Source organism: Bombus pascuorum, unplaced genomic scaffold (genome assembly GCF_905332965.1).
Source record: "Bombus pascuorum unplaced genomic scaffold, iyBomPasc1.1, whole genome shotgun sequence".
In the NCBI taxonomy this organism is placed as follows: Eukaryota; Metazoa; Arthropoda; class Insecta; order Hymenoptera; family Apidae; genus Bombus; species Bombus pascuorum.
Window position 1 is genome coordinate 506,689 of NW_026869747.1, and position 12,877 is coordinate 519,565.

The 12,877-nt window shown below is 33.9% G+C and overlaps 1 long non-coding RNA gene across 1 annotated transcript; it reads right to left on the minus strand.

Annotated features, from left to right (window-relative positions):
• Window positions 1-424: 424 nt before the first annotated feature.
• LOC132915862 (uncharacterized) lies at window positions 425-2,413 on the minus strand. The gene is made up of 3 exons (XR_009659975.1): window positions 2,184-2,413; window positions 1,371-1,582; window positions 425-633 (listed from the first exon to the last, which is right to left on the minus strand). It is a non-coding gene; the product is annotated as an uncharacterized LOC132915862 (long non-coding RNA).
• Window positions 2,414-12,877: the final 10,464 nt, after the last annotated feature.

Genomic DNA, 12,877 nt, shown 5'->3' on the forward strand with positions numbered 1-12,877 from the left:
CTGCAGCGTCGTCGCGACGGAAATTCATTCTTTTCTGGCAATCTGATTAGCTAAGAGTCAATCAAGCGTTCCTAGTATCACGAGTAGTAAGTTGAGTACGACTTAGACTTTGAAGCAAAGTATATTCGTCATCCCGTTGACCGTGGATTCGCTATATCGAACTTAGGGCCATTGTCATTAGCGTCCAGCTACCGCGTCCGCTCGTCAATCTTGTATCAGCCATACTTGTGTAATAAATATCTGTGCGACAACCATGAACAACCCTGGTGAAGATTCATTATACGCCCCTAACGTCAACCCGACATATATATATTATATTTCTATAGTATTTATATATTTCTATAGTAATGAAGATGACATTTATATAGATGACATTCGATAGTAATTCGATATTAATGAAAAAATACTTGTTACTCACGGTGTTGACAGATGAAATTTAATCGAGCTGTGCAAGGAGTATCAGACCAAAGCCATCCTCTACTACCATCATATCGGGCGCAGTCTTCTTCGCTGCCTTGAGGTAGACTCCAGAAAGAAACAGAAACTTCGTCGCCGCTTCCTGTCCACCTCCAAACCGTACGATCCTTTTGACCTCTTACTGCACCCATCCAATATTGACTCGAAGTATCACTCCTTAATAAAGATAAGGTATATCTTTTTAGAAATGCTTGTTGAAAACACACTTATTACACAATGAACATTGAACATTTTTTCGTTTATGATAATAACTCTCTTTATGGTAATTTACCTTTCGCTTAAACTATTTCTATAATAATTTATTAAATTATCTATGTATCAGAATCTAAGATTCTAATCTAATTATTTGTATTTGTTATTGCTCGTATTTAACTGCTACATATTGATTAAAATTTATTTAATATTTTACAAGAGATGTATTTTTGAATTCTATATAAAAGAAGAAGAATAGAAACGAAAGTTTTCACTCTAATATTATTTGTATTTATGAGTACAAGTTATCCTATTTTTATACTCGCCACTGTAAACAATTTACGTCAGAAGGTAGGTTTAGTTTATTTCATGGTAGTAATAGAAGTAATTTCAAATTACAAGGTACAAATGGTACAATAGGAAAATTGACTTGTTTTGAAGCTAAAGTGTTTATTTTAAAATTTTATTACTACCGTATAGAATAATATCTGTACCTTTCCTGTAGCATTTTTATTAACTATTAAATATGAAAATAACAGTTTGATGAAAGTTGCTATTAGTATTAGATATAATAAATTGTCTATTGTAACGAACTAGATAGATCAGTCTGATTTTGATTAAATTGAACTAGTTATATGTTACAGAAAAGAGTTGAAAGTAGATAGCGAAGCGTAGAGGTGGACAATTAATGAATTCGGTACCTGTGCCTCCTCCATAGTTCCCACGAAATAAACCCTTGTAACGCAGGATTACTTTCATCCACTAAAGTACCACCTCGTGCACGACAGAATGCCAATGCTTCTCGGAATATCATCGGTTGGCGATTGTAGAATATGTAACATTTTCCATTGTAGGTTGCTGTCGAACCTGGTGGCTGATCTCTAAATTGTGGACACCTCTCGATGGGTAGAGCCTATATAAAAAAGTAATCACGTTTCTTTAAATTATAAAAAGGAAAAACCTTACATAAAGAAGAATATACACATGAGAAAAGAATAATCGGTGTAAAAGTCAGTATAAAAACCCTAAAACTCAAGTTTTTCTAATAACCCTGGTACATTTTAATTAGTAGAAAGTGTTAAAATACTGATTATATCTACAAAATGAATTACATTATCAAAATATATATAAGAAATGATAAATAAGGTATATATAAAGAGTCTTTTGAAATGTGATATTTTTTAAAACTTGATTATCCATTTTTAACAATTGAAATTCACATTAATTAGTCCCTTCTGTAGTAAACATAATTCACATTCATGGATTCAAAATTTATGAAGGTAACTAAGGGGAAGTTTCGTGAAAGTTTATATTTTTATAAACACAATTTAAAAAATTGAACTTACGTGGAGATTTGTTGCACCTGCTAAATATTATAACAAGCATTATACGTAGTTTTTGTATATCTTTTGCATATTGTATATATTGTATAGATTATATAACTTACAACAAAGCTATTTATGATACTTGGATAATTTTATTTGTTTGAAACAGGTAGAGCAAATTGATCGTACCTGATCAGTGTACACGAAGGACTCGCACAATGAAAGTTACACTGGAACTAGTGCCGGTGTATTTGCTTCCAAGTGTACGGAAACGAAAGTTCCAGGCATAGGCGGATTACAGGGTAAAAAAAGAGGTTGCCCTTCTTCGAGGGGACCGGTGAAACGATTGCAAATTGGATTCGTTCCCAAGTCCGGCCGATTGTTTCCCACACGAACAACAATTGTTCCGGGTATACCATCACCTGCAATCAGAGAACGTGTGAAAAATTTGAACTTGATATCTTTCGAGTGATAGAAAGTGATTCAGAAATTGTATTTCTCGACAATTTAAAAGCACCGTTATTTGTGTATAATAATATCTTCAGTGAGTTATTGATATTTGATTTAATGCATACATACGTGTATAAAATCAAGTATATATATAAAAGATCAAGTTTTTCATTGAAATATCAGCTTTTTCGAAAATGTAGATTAGCGGAACTTTTTTATTAATGCACTTTGCATACTTTTAGACTTATTTTATGTATTACTTTTATTGTTATTTAAGTAATTTTTTTAACATTGTTATAGAAATTGATGTATTTTTTCAGTCACTTGGGTAATAATGTTAAATTATTAATTTATTTGTATGCTCGATTATTGCTAATTAAAAGTACCTAAATTTAATATCTGTGAGTGTGGTAATCGTAATTAAATACGAATATTGTAATTACTAACGAAAGAGAAAGTGATTTGAGAAGCAAAAAATATGACGATAGCTATATATTAATATATTAGTATCCTATCAGTATTTTAATTCAATTTAAATAAAACGCCCGATTTCCTTTTCTTGTAAATATTAGTATTCCTATATTAGTATTCCATTAAAACACAGTTTTTTATTACAGTGATTTAAAATCATAAATTGGCAAAATCGTTAGATAGAGTCTAATGCCCTCAAATTGAAACTTCCATAATACGAAGAACAATTATTTCCACCGACGAGACAAATTTGCCTTTATCTAAATGTGGAAGAAAATGATCTCATGAAATTTCAAGTTTTGAAACAACTACATTGTAGTAATGCACGATACAACAAATAAAAGACTAGAATCGACAAGAACGAATATACAGAAAATAACCCTCTTTATTTCTATCGATAAACTCGATTCTACTCACAAGCTTCCATCGATCAAAGACGGAAGAAGAATACCCTGGTATTAAGATAATAAAATGTGTTATATTACATTACTGAAGAGGATACTTCAGAAACAATCTAGTAGAATGCAGTTCGCATCGATCTAGGCTTTCACTGGCGTCTCAAATTGCTATCCTGTCGCGGCAATTGCATTTGAACGGATAAAATCATCTGCAATAATCCGCTGCTAGGTAAGGACTACATCTTCCGACCTGGAAAACATTTCAGGTGTGACCAGATGGTCAAGTCGTCGCCGAGTTCATAGCCACCACCAACTCCAATTACATGCTTTCCACGCTTTGTCCCTTGTAATCGTCTTTGAAATGGCGACAATTTCTCGTTTACATAAAAAAGTATCCAGCCGGAGAAATTTCTCGAGTCATTCTGCGATATTAGAAATCGCGTTTCTAACGATGCATCGTTGCAGCGATAGTTTAGTTTCCGCTTCTTTGAATTTGTTTAATATATATTTATTTACATGTTTATGTGCTCATTTATTTATGTGTTAGTATAATTGGGTATTTATGAAATAATATAATTATTTTTATTTATTTATAATTATATACAATATTCTTAATATTAATAATCATTTGAATTAATTTGTATAGTATATTAAATAGCGTTGAAATTAGGGTCCTTACACACGTATGTCACTTATTTTTGAAGACGATTGCTGAATTTAGTGTGAATCAGATAAAATGTAATGTAATAAAAATAAGAAAATTTGTTCTGAAATCTTTCTCGAACTTTATGAATATAAATTTATATTTATATTATCTGCTAAATATTTTACTTGTATTTTTATTTTGTTCCTGATTTATTTGTATACAGGTTGCGACTAAAGTATTTTACAGGTGAGCAGTATCTATCTACAGCAGTAAAAATCTACAATATGGCACATTCGAAAAATACACGTCCACATACAAAAATTTACGCGAAAGTGGATTAACATTTAGAAAAATTATCTGAATAATTCATATTACATATATAATTACATATATAAATGATTGCTTGGAGAATTTTGTTTTTAAAATTTTTGGATCCTTATTCGACAATATGAGATTTAAAGGAAATTTATTCTTGTATCTTCTGGTTTTTAAGATGTTTTGCATGTTATTAATAAAAAAAATATGTATCAAACATTTTTTCGCGGACGATCTCTCATACTTTTATTAAAATAAACGGGTGCGTTAAGGTGCTGAATCCGTAAAACTGATAAAATTGTATGATAAACAGATAATTAGAAATTAATAGATAAAATAAAATATCGTTAATAAAATTTCCTATTACGTTTTCCAGAGCTAATAACTTATAGAATTTCTATAAGCATTATATACGCAGATAATAAGTTTTGGATAAGCAAAACTATAACTTAAAACTTTAATTTTAGCCTTTTAATTTATTTTCCTAACTTTCGGTTCTAAACAGTCTGTAGCAGATGTAACAAGAAGTGATTTCTAATGCAAAAGTGTAACTTTTTTTTCCAGGAAATCAAATAAATTGAACAATCAAACAAAACAGGAAATTAAAAAAATTAGATTGTTATCAAAGTGCTTTATATATATTAGAAAAAATGTTGGAACAAACGCAAAAAATTAAATAATTAAAAAGAAGACATAACGTTATAAAAACGCGGAATAAGCAGGTTTTATAATTAGAAAATTATTATTAGTATGGAGGTATCGTAAGTGAATTGATTAGTGAGTTGTGATACATAGATTAGTAGGTGATTGATACTTATACGTGATAATATTAAATTGCATACAAATCTGAATCTGCTTAAAAAATGAAAAAAGGGAAAGTCGGTGAAAAGATAATACCTATATACCTAGAAGATCTTTCTCTCAGATCTTTCAATTAATGTTACTCAATATTTCCTTGTTTCTACGAGAAAGTGTTCTTACGTTCTCCGGTATCGTAACAAAAAATAAATTTAAATCTAATCCAAATAAGTTTCAGTCAAAACTCTTAAAAATATTTACCGCGCATGATCTATACAAGTCAAACGGTGTTACATGTATGCGTTACATGTATAAAGCGATCTCTATTTAAAATATATCTCTTTTTTAGAACAGCGAAGGAGAACACAGCATTCCATGCACGTTGCATGTGTCACACACTCAAGGAAACCATTCGCTCAGTAACCAGATAGACCGAACACCCTGCATGCCACGTCTGTTGAAACAATAACTAAAAAGGCCCTTCCAAAGGGACTAGACCCTCGGTAGAAGTACCTTCCTAACCAGCGCTAAAACAGTCCGTTGTAGCATCTCGAGTCAGTCTTTTTTCTTTTTTTTTTTTTTTTATTTTATTTTGGTTATTTTACAATTTGTCCTTGCGGACATTTGGTAAAGTGTTATATCTTATTGGTGAAGAAAAAAAAAATATAAATAAAAAATAATATAGCATGTGGGCGGCTACCCCCAGCGGGGTGCCAGCTTCGTTTTTTTCTAAGTTATATCTTTTATGAGGTCTATTGGGTGTTTCCTTTTTAGTCTTCTTGCGATGTTTGTTGTGTTGCACGTTTCAACTGCCAGCTGGTTCGGGTGTGTTTCTATTCTTGTTCTGTATCTTGTTGCGAATCTGGTAATCTCCTCCTTGACCGTTGGTATTCCGAGGTCTTTCCTTATGTCCTCGTTTCTAACGTACCACGGGGCGTTTACCATTGTTCTAAGGATTTTGGCTTGGATTGTTTCTATTTTGTTTATATGGCTCATTGCTGCTGTTCCCCATAGTGGAATTCCGTAAGTCCAGATTGGCTTTATGATTATTTTGTATATTTTCAGTTTGTTTTCTGTGCTTAGTTTGGATTTTCGGCTTGTTAGCCAGTGCATTTGTCTCCTTGCTATCTGTATCTTGTCTATTATTGATTTGATGTGCTGTTTCCATGTGAAGTGTGTATCCATGTGAAGTCCAAGGTATTTGACTTGCCTTGTTTGTGTTATTTGCGTGCCGTTCAGGAAGATGTTTGGTGTTACCTGTTTTCTCAATGTGAATGTAATGTGGTTGCATTTGTTAGGGTTAGCTTTGATTTGTTTGTCCTGTAGCCACTTTTCTATTTTTGTGATGTGCTCTTGTAGTATTGTGGCTGCTGTTACAGGGTTAGTGTGCCTGACTAGCACGGCTGTGTCGTCCGCGAATGTCAGTATTTTGCTATTGGTAGTTGTTGGAATGTTGGCCGTGTATAGTGTGTATAGTATGGGTCCTAGGACGCTTCCTTGTGGAACACCTGCTTTGATGTCTTTTGCTTCGGAGTGTGCGTCCTTGATTTTTACTGTGAAGGTTCTGTTGCTTATGTATGATTTTATTATTTGGTATATTTCTTCCGGGAATTGTTTCTTGATTGTTTGTATTAGGCTTTCGTGGTTTATTTTGTCGAATGCTTTCTCTATGTCCATGAATAGGGCTGTACAATATTGTTTGTTTTCTATTGTGTGTATTATTTCGTTGACAAGCCTGTGCATTTGTTCTATGGTGGAGTGTTTATTTCTGAATCCAAATTGATGGTCTGGTATTAATTTTTCCTTCTCTATTATTGGTTTTAGTCGGGCGTATATTGCTTTTTCTAGTATTTTGGAGAGCACGGGGAGTAGTGATATTGGTCTGTAGGATGTTGCTTCATGTGGGTCTTTGCCTGGTTTGGGTAACATTATGATTTGTGCCTCCATAATGTAGGATGATATTGTATTCTTAGTATTGCATTGAATATTATTGTAATTAGCCGTATCGCTTTTGGAGGGAGGTTTTTCAATATTTTGCCATTGATTAGATCGATTCCTGGTGCTTTGTTGTTTTTTGTTTTTTCTATTATGTTTCTTATTTCTTGTGCTGTTGTTTTGGGTATGGTGTATTGCTTGTCGATTGCAGTGCTAGTGGCTATCGCGTCGTCGTCCGTATGGCTGTTCTGGTTGCTGTTATTGATGTTGTGTGGTGTAAATGTGTTGCATAGGTGGATGGAAAATTCTTCGGCTTGCTCTTCGTTGCTTCTTGCCCATGTGTTGTCTGCTTTTCTGATTGCTGGGGCTGATTTTATCGCCTTCTTTATTTTTTTTTGTGGTTTTCCATAGTGAGTAGTTGTAGTTCTCGTGTGCAGATAGTGATTCTATGAACTTTGTGAATTCGTCGTTGTTGTGCTCTTTTATTTCGTTTTTTATTTCCTTTGCGAGTTTGTTTAGGTGTTTTTTGTTTTCTTTTGTTCTATGTTTTTGCCATTTTGCTTTCGCTTTTCTTTTATCTCTAATTTTTTCGAGGATGTCTGATGGGATTTGTTTTGTTGGTCTAGTGGTAGTTGCTGGTTTTGTGGTTGCCCGTGCTGCCTCTTGTATAGTTTTTGTAAGTGTTGTTACAGCTTGTTCGATGTGTTGGGGCGTTTTCAGTGGGATGTTGCAGTTGATTTTGCTTTCAATTATTTCTTTGAAGGTTTGCCAATTAGTGGATTTCTTGCATAGCGTCTCTGAGTTGTTGTAGAGTATTGGTTTGTTTCTGTATGTTATTATTATGGGTGTATGGTCGGAGCTAAGCTCGAGGCTGGATGCTATATTTATTTTATTTCCGTTTAATCCCTTTGTGACTGCAAAGTCGAGTAGGTCAGGGATTTTGCTCAGGTCTGTCGGCCAGTATGTCGGTCTTCCTGTGAATAATATATTGAGATTGTTTTTCCTGATGTGTTTTTCCAGGGTTCTGCCTCGAGGTGTAGTGATTCTTGATCCCCATGTTGTGTGCTTTGAGTTGTAGTCTCCTGCTGCGATAAACTTGTCGCCTAGTTGTTGGAAGTATTCTTCCCACATTTGTGCTGTAATTTTGTGTCGCGGTGGTGCATATACTGCTGACAGCTGTAGACGGTTGCTGCTAGTTTGTACGGTAACGGTAGTTGCTTGTATGTGTTCTTTACTAACTTGGCTGTGCAGGTGGTGTTTAATGTCGTTTCTTATTATCACTGCGGTTCCTCCGTGTGCTTTTCCTGAGGGGTGCTTGGTATCGTATATGGTATAGTGCGGTATTTTTGTGTAGCTTTTTGTTGTGAAATGCGTCTCTGATACGAGTAGTTTGTCTATGTTGTTGTGGTATAGGAATGCTTTGGTTTCAATGGCCCTTTGTTGTAGGCCGTTAGAGTTCCAGGCAGCTATTTTTAGTATGTCCGTTTTTACTTTTTGCTTAGCATGGTTGTTATCAGTTGTATCATAGCTGTGATTTGTAATGATTGCTGTTTGAATGCTTCGTTTAGTTCGCTTATCGTTCTTGTTAACATGTCGGTGCTTTTGATGGATTGTTTTAATAGTTCTTTTATTTCTGTAGCGTCGTTGGTGTTATTGTTGTGGTTTTGGTTGGCTACGGGTGTTACTTCCTTGGTTGCTTGCGCGTAGCTTCGACTGCCAGTGGTGTTGATATTGTTGTGGTTGTTGTTCATTACGTACTGTACTTTTATTGGTGTCTCAGCTTCTGCCCTGTCTTGTTGTGTGTGGTGGTAGTTATATGTCCTGCTTCTAAGCGGCGGAAACAATTTACGTTGGAGTATTTTTCTGGCTGGGCAGCTTTTGTAGCTGGCTGGGTGGTTTCCGTTGCAGTTGTAGCACTTTACCTCGTTTATTTTTCCCGTATATGGGCAGTAAGTTGTCAGGTGCTTTTCTGCACATTTGACGCACACCGGGTTTCTGTTGCAGTAATTTTTTGTGTGCCCATATTGTTGGCACCGCATGCATTGAGGTATGTCTTTTTTTTGTCTGGGTGGTTCAACCGTGATTATTGTGTTTAAGATTTGTTTAATGTCAAAGATTTCCTTGTTGTTTTTGTTCGGTTCTATTTCTATTAGGAACAGCGGTAGTGGTTGTTTGGTATCAAATCTTGTTATGTTGTTTATTGCCCTTACCTGGTGTCCGATTTTGGCTAGTTCGTCGCATATGTTGCTTGTGTTTGTTCTTGGGTGTAGCCCTCTGATAACTGCTTTATAGCTTTTGTCAGTTTTGAGCTGGTAGGTGTGGTACCCGGCGTTTTTTTCTTTTAGCACTTTTACCACTTTTCTGTAGGTTTCTGGGGCGTTGGTTTGCACTTTTACCTGGTCCAGTTTTAATTGTTTTATTGAGTAGTTTTCTTTGCCTGCCGTATTGTTTAGCAGTTCGAGGAGGGGGTCTATTACTTGCGCATCGATGTATATTGGTGGTGGTTTGGCGTTATGTTTTGATTTTTCAGTTGTTTCAATTGTTTCTGGTTCCTTCTCTTGTGGTAGTATGCTGAAGGGGTTTTGTAGTGGGATTTCTTGGAGCCACTGCTTACTTTCTGTTTCTGCAGCCCTCCTAGTATTTGCGTTTGTTGTAATTTTTCTTCTTTTGCTGGGTTAGATCGGGTAAGATGTAAAAATGATTTCTGTAAGTCTCACGTGTTGTTAATGGTGATAAATAAATATATACTAGATAACTGTAGACTACAGTTATTCCAACACAATCACCCCTATTATCGTAACTGAAATCAGGGGATCGCCCTGCTCGCGGTGTCGATTCGTACATCGTAACGGGAATTTACGACTCCTGTTGACGCGTCTCAAAGCGAACGCTTCTCCCCGCGACTGGACGAAAATACAATTTCCTTAAGTTAACTTATGCTGTTTATGATATTGCAAAGAAATAAATCATAATATATTCATTAATTAAACAAAGAAATGCTATTACTGGTAAGAACCTATAGTGACTGGCGAGAAATATCACAATTATAGTTTATATTTGGAATTTATTTCACAACAAATACACAGAGCTACATGATAAACAACAGAAAAAATATATAAATTTACTAACTTTTAAATCTTACTTATTAAATATAATCATATCTATACATCGAGTAACACGACATGTATCTATATATCTATTCTATGTATCTATGTGTAACAACAACAATTGTCTAACAAATTTTCAAAGCGTTGATAATTGAAATGATAAAAACTTTCTACTTTTAATACTAGATCAACCAAATTTAGATACGTTAATGAAAGAAGAATTTTGAAAATCAATTAAGGGATATGATACATAACAATAGATACAATAGAGAACAATTGCAACATGATAGAAATTGATACAGTGTTTAACAATGTTTTAAATACATTTCATTATCGGAAATTAATTGTCCCACTGTCGGCCGGGTGCAATCAATATCAGCACAAAGTCTTCTGCCGCTGTACCGTCGATACCATTATACAAGTGTATATGGTGCTCCTCTTTTTCGCCGATAGTCGGCATTCTCATTATCGGCCGTCTGGTACGTTGTTGAAATCTCTGTTTGGGTCGAATGTAAAATTAAATACCATTATTCATTATTCCTTTAACTATCGTTAAAGAATATAAATGATAATATATGAAATGATATTCTATCTAAATTAATTTTCTTTTAAAGAAATTTTTTCTGTAAATATATGTGTATAATAAGTATATTTCCAAAACTTATATTCATTCCACATATATTTTTGTTTTTATATTTAATTATTTAAAAGATCAAAAAATACTAAATAGTTAACTGATTAACTGAATTGATTTGTAAATGACAATTCTATGTGCCTATTCTTATTCCTTGCAGTAATGAAAATACAACAATTTTGTATATTATTTTCATTGGTCTGTTTTTAAGAAATAATAAATATAATGGTAGTATAGTAGGATAGGAGAGTTTGTGCCATTACATTATTGGTTTTGAATTTCTTCCGAAGATATAAAGCTTTAAATTGCAAAAATAATAGTAAATTATGCAGAATAAAATTTGATGAAAATTTGATGTATAGTTCTAGAAATTTCGCGATAGCTGGATCAGAGAGCATTGTAGTTTCGAAGAAGATACAAGAAAAATTTTGAAGTGACATATCTCTTAAATGAATTTCACCTCTATTAAATCTGATGGTTTAATTATATGACAATTATTTTCTCAATGAATTCAAATAAATACAATGGCCATGACAAGTATTGACACATACTCTCATTTTTAAATGAAACGTTTAAATGACATACGAGTCGTATGAAATAGCCACAGTAAGTAGGGGATTAACCATTTTCCATGGAATTTCAACAATCTTAAGAACACTTACGTATCAAATCAAGTACAAAAGGAATCTTAAGAAATAGAATTCGCTACGTTTCGCTTTCACAAATATTGAAATCTGCCAAAAAAGATTTCGAAAGAGCAATTAGGAGCGACAAGAACGGTTCAAGAATTTTTTCCGTGGTTACGCATATAATTATATATGGAAAGGGAAACGGCAGAAATCGATGTCAAAGATACTGATGGCTATTTTTACACGGCGATACTTATCTTCTAGCGTGAAGGATGACGAATGAAATACCTACTTCGTGCAATGGATGAGGGTATTGCCAGCTTCGTGATATAATAGCGGAAGTTCTACGAGATGGTCGAGCCATGGGCATCGGTTCATCGCTGGACGTCAGTTCATCGCTGGGCGTCAGATCATCGCTGGGCGTCGGTTCAGCGATGAGCGTCGATTTAAGTAAGGTCGAGCCGTAAGTAGCCGAGAAGGGTCGTGGGAGAGGATTCGGCCTCACCTGCATAAGCGGCTGCACCAAGCAAGGCGGTTGAATACCCGGCATCTCGCTGTGCTGGACCACGTCATGCATCTCGATTTCGTCATTGTTTACTACGTCGTCGATTGTCTCCATTTGGAAACAGCTGTGCACCCTCCGATGCAAAGTTACATAAAAGTGGCAGCTAAACAGTACCAGGATGAAGTCTGCCAATACCTCACTGATGCTAAGGATTAACACGAACCAGCTATAGCTTCGCCTATTAGCGCCTATTAGCAGACCACCACTGGGATCTTGGTTGTTGTTGTTCCATCGAACTATTATGTTCACAACAGGTGTACACAAGTTTCGAATGCTTTCTGCACAAAGGATTGGGATTATATATAATATATGTGTGGCAGTTTTTTTTTTTTTTTTTTTTTTTTTTTTTTAGTATAACATTAGATTGATATAAATTATTTCATAACGCTGATTAGTATTTTTGCATTAAATTTCAAAATTTCAAAATTTCAAAATTTCAAAATCGTTACGTCATTTTATTGTTTTTCTTAAATTAAGTAACTTTAAATTGTAACTTTTTTCATTGATTCTTTACAGTCGCATCTATCACTATAACAACTTATTAGCCACTTAGTTGAGATCATAGAGTTTTATCATTTTTGGGAAAGATTGATCCGTTGTAAAAATTTCAGCAATTACGTTTGATTAAAAGTTTGCAAGCGTTAGAACATTTTTTGTATTAATTCAAAGGGAAAAGACAAATTCTTTATTCGACAACTTTTGTATTTCCGATTTTAATGTTTTAAGAAGTAAGCAAATGTTGCATGATAAAACATGTATCTTAGTATTATTGTTATCTTAACAAATAGATAAATTTTCCACGATGAAATATACATTCCAATATATTATTATTATACTTATATAACTCTATATACGATTTACTTTTATATATTAAAACTTAATTGAATCATATTTTAATTGTTATCATGCTAAAACACATTATAATATAAATCGAT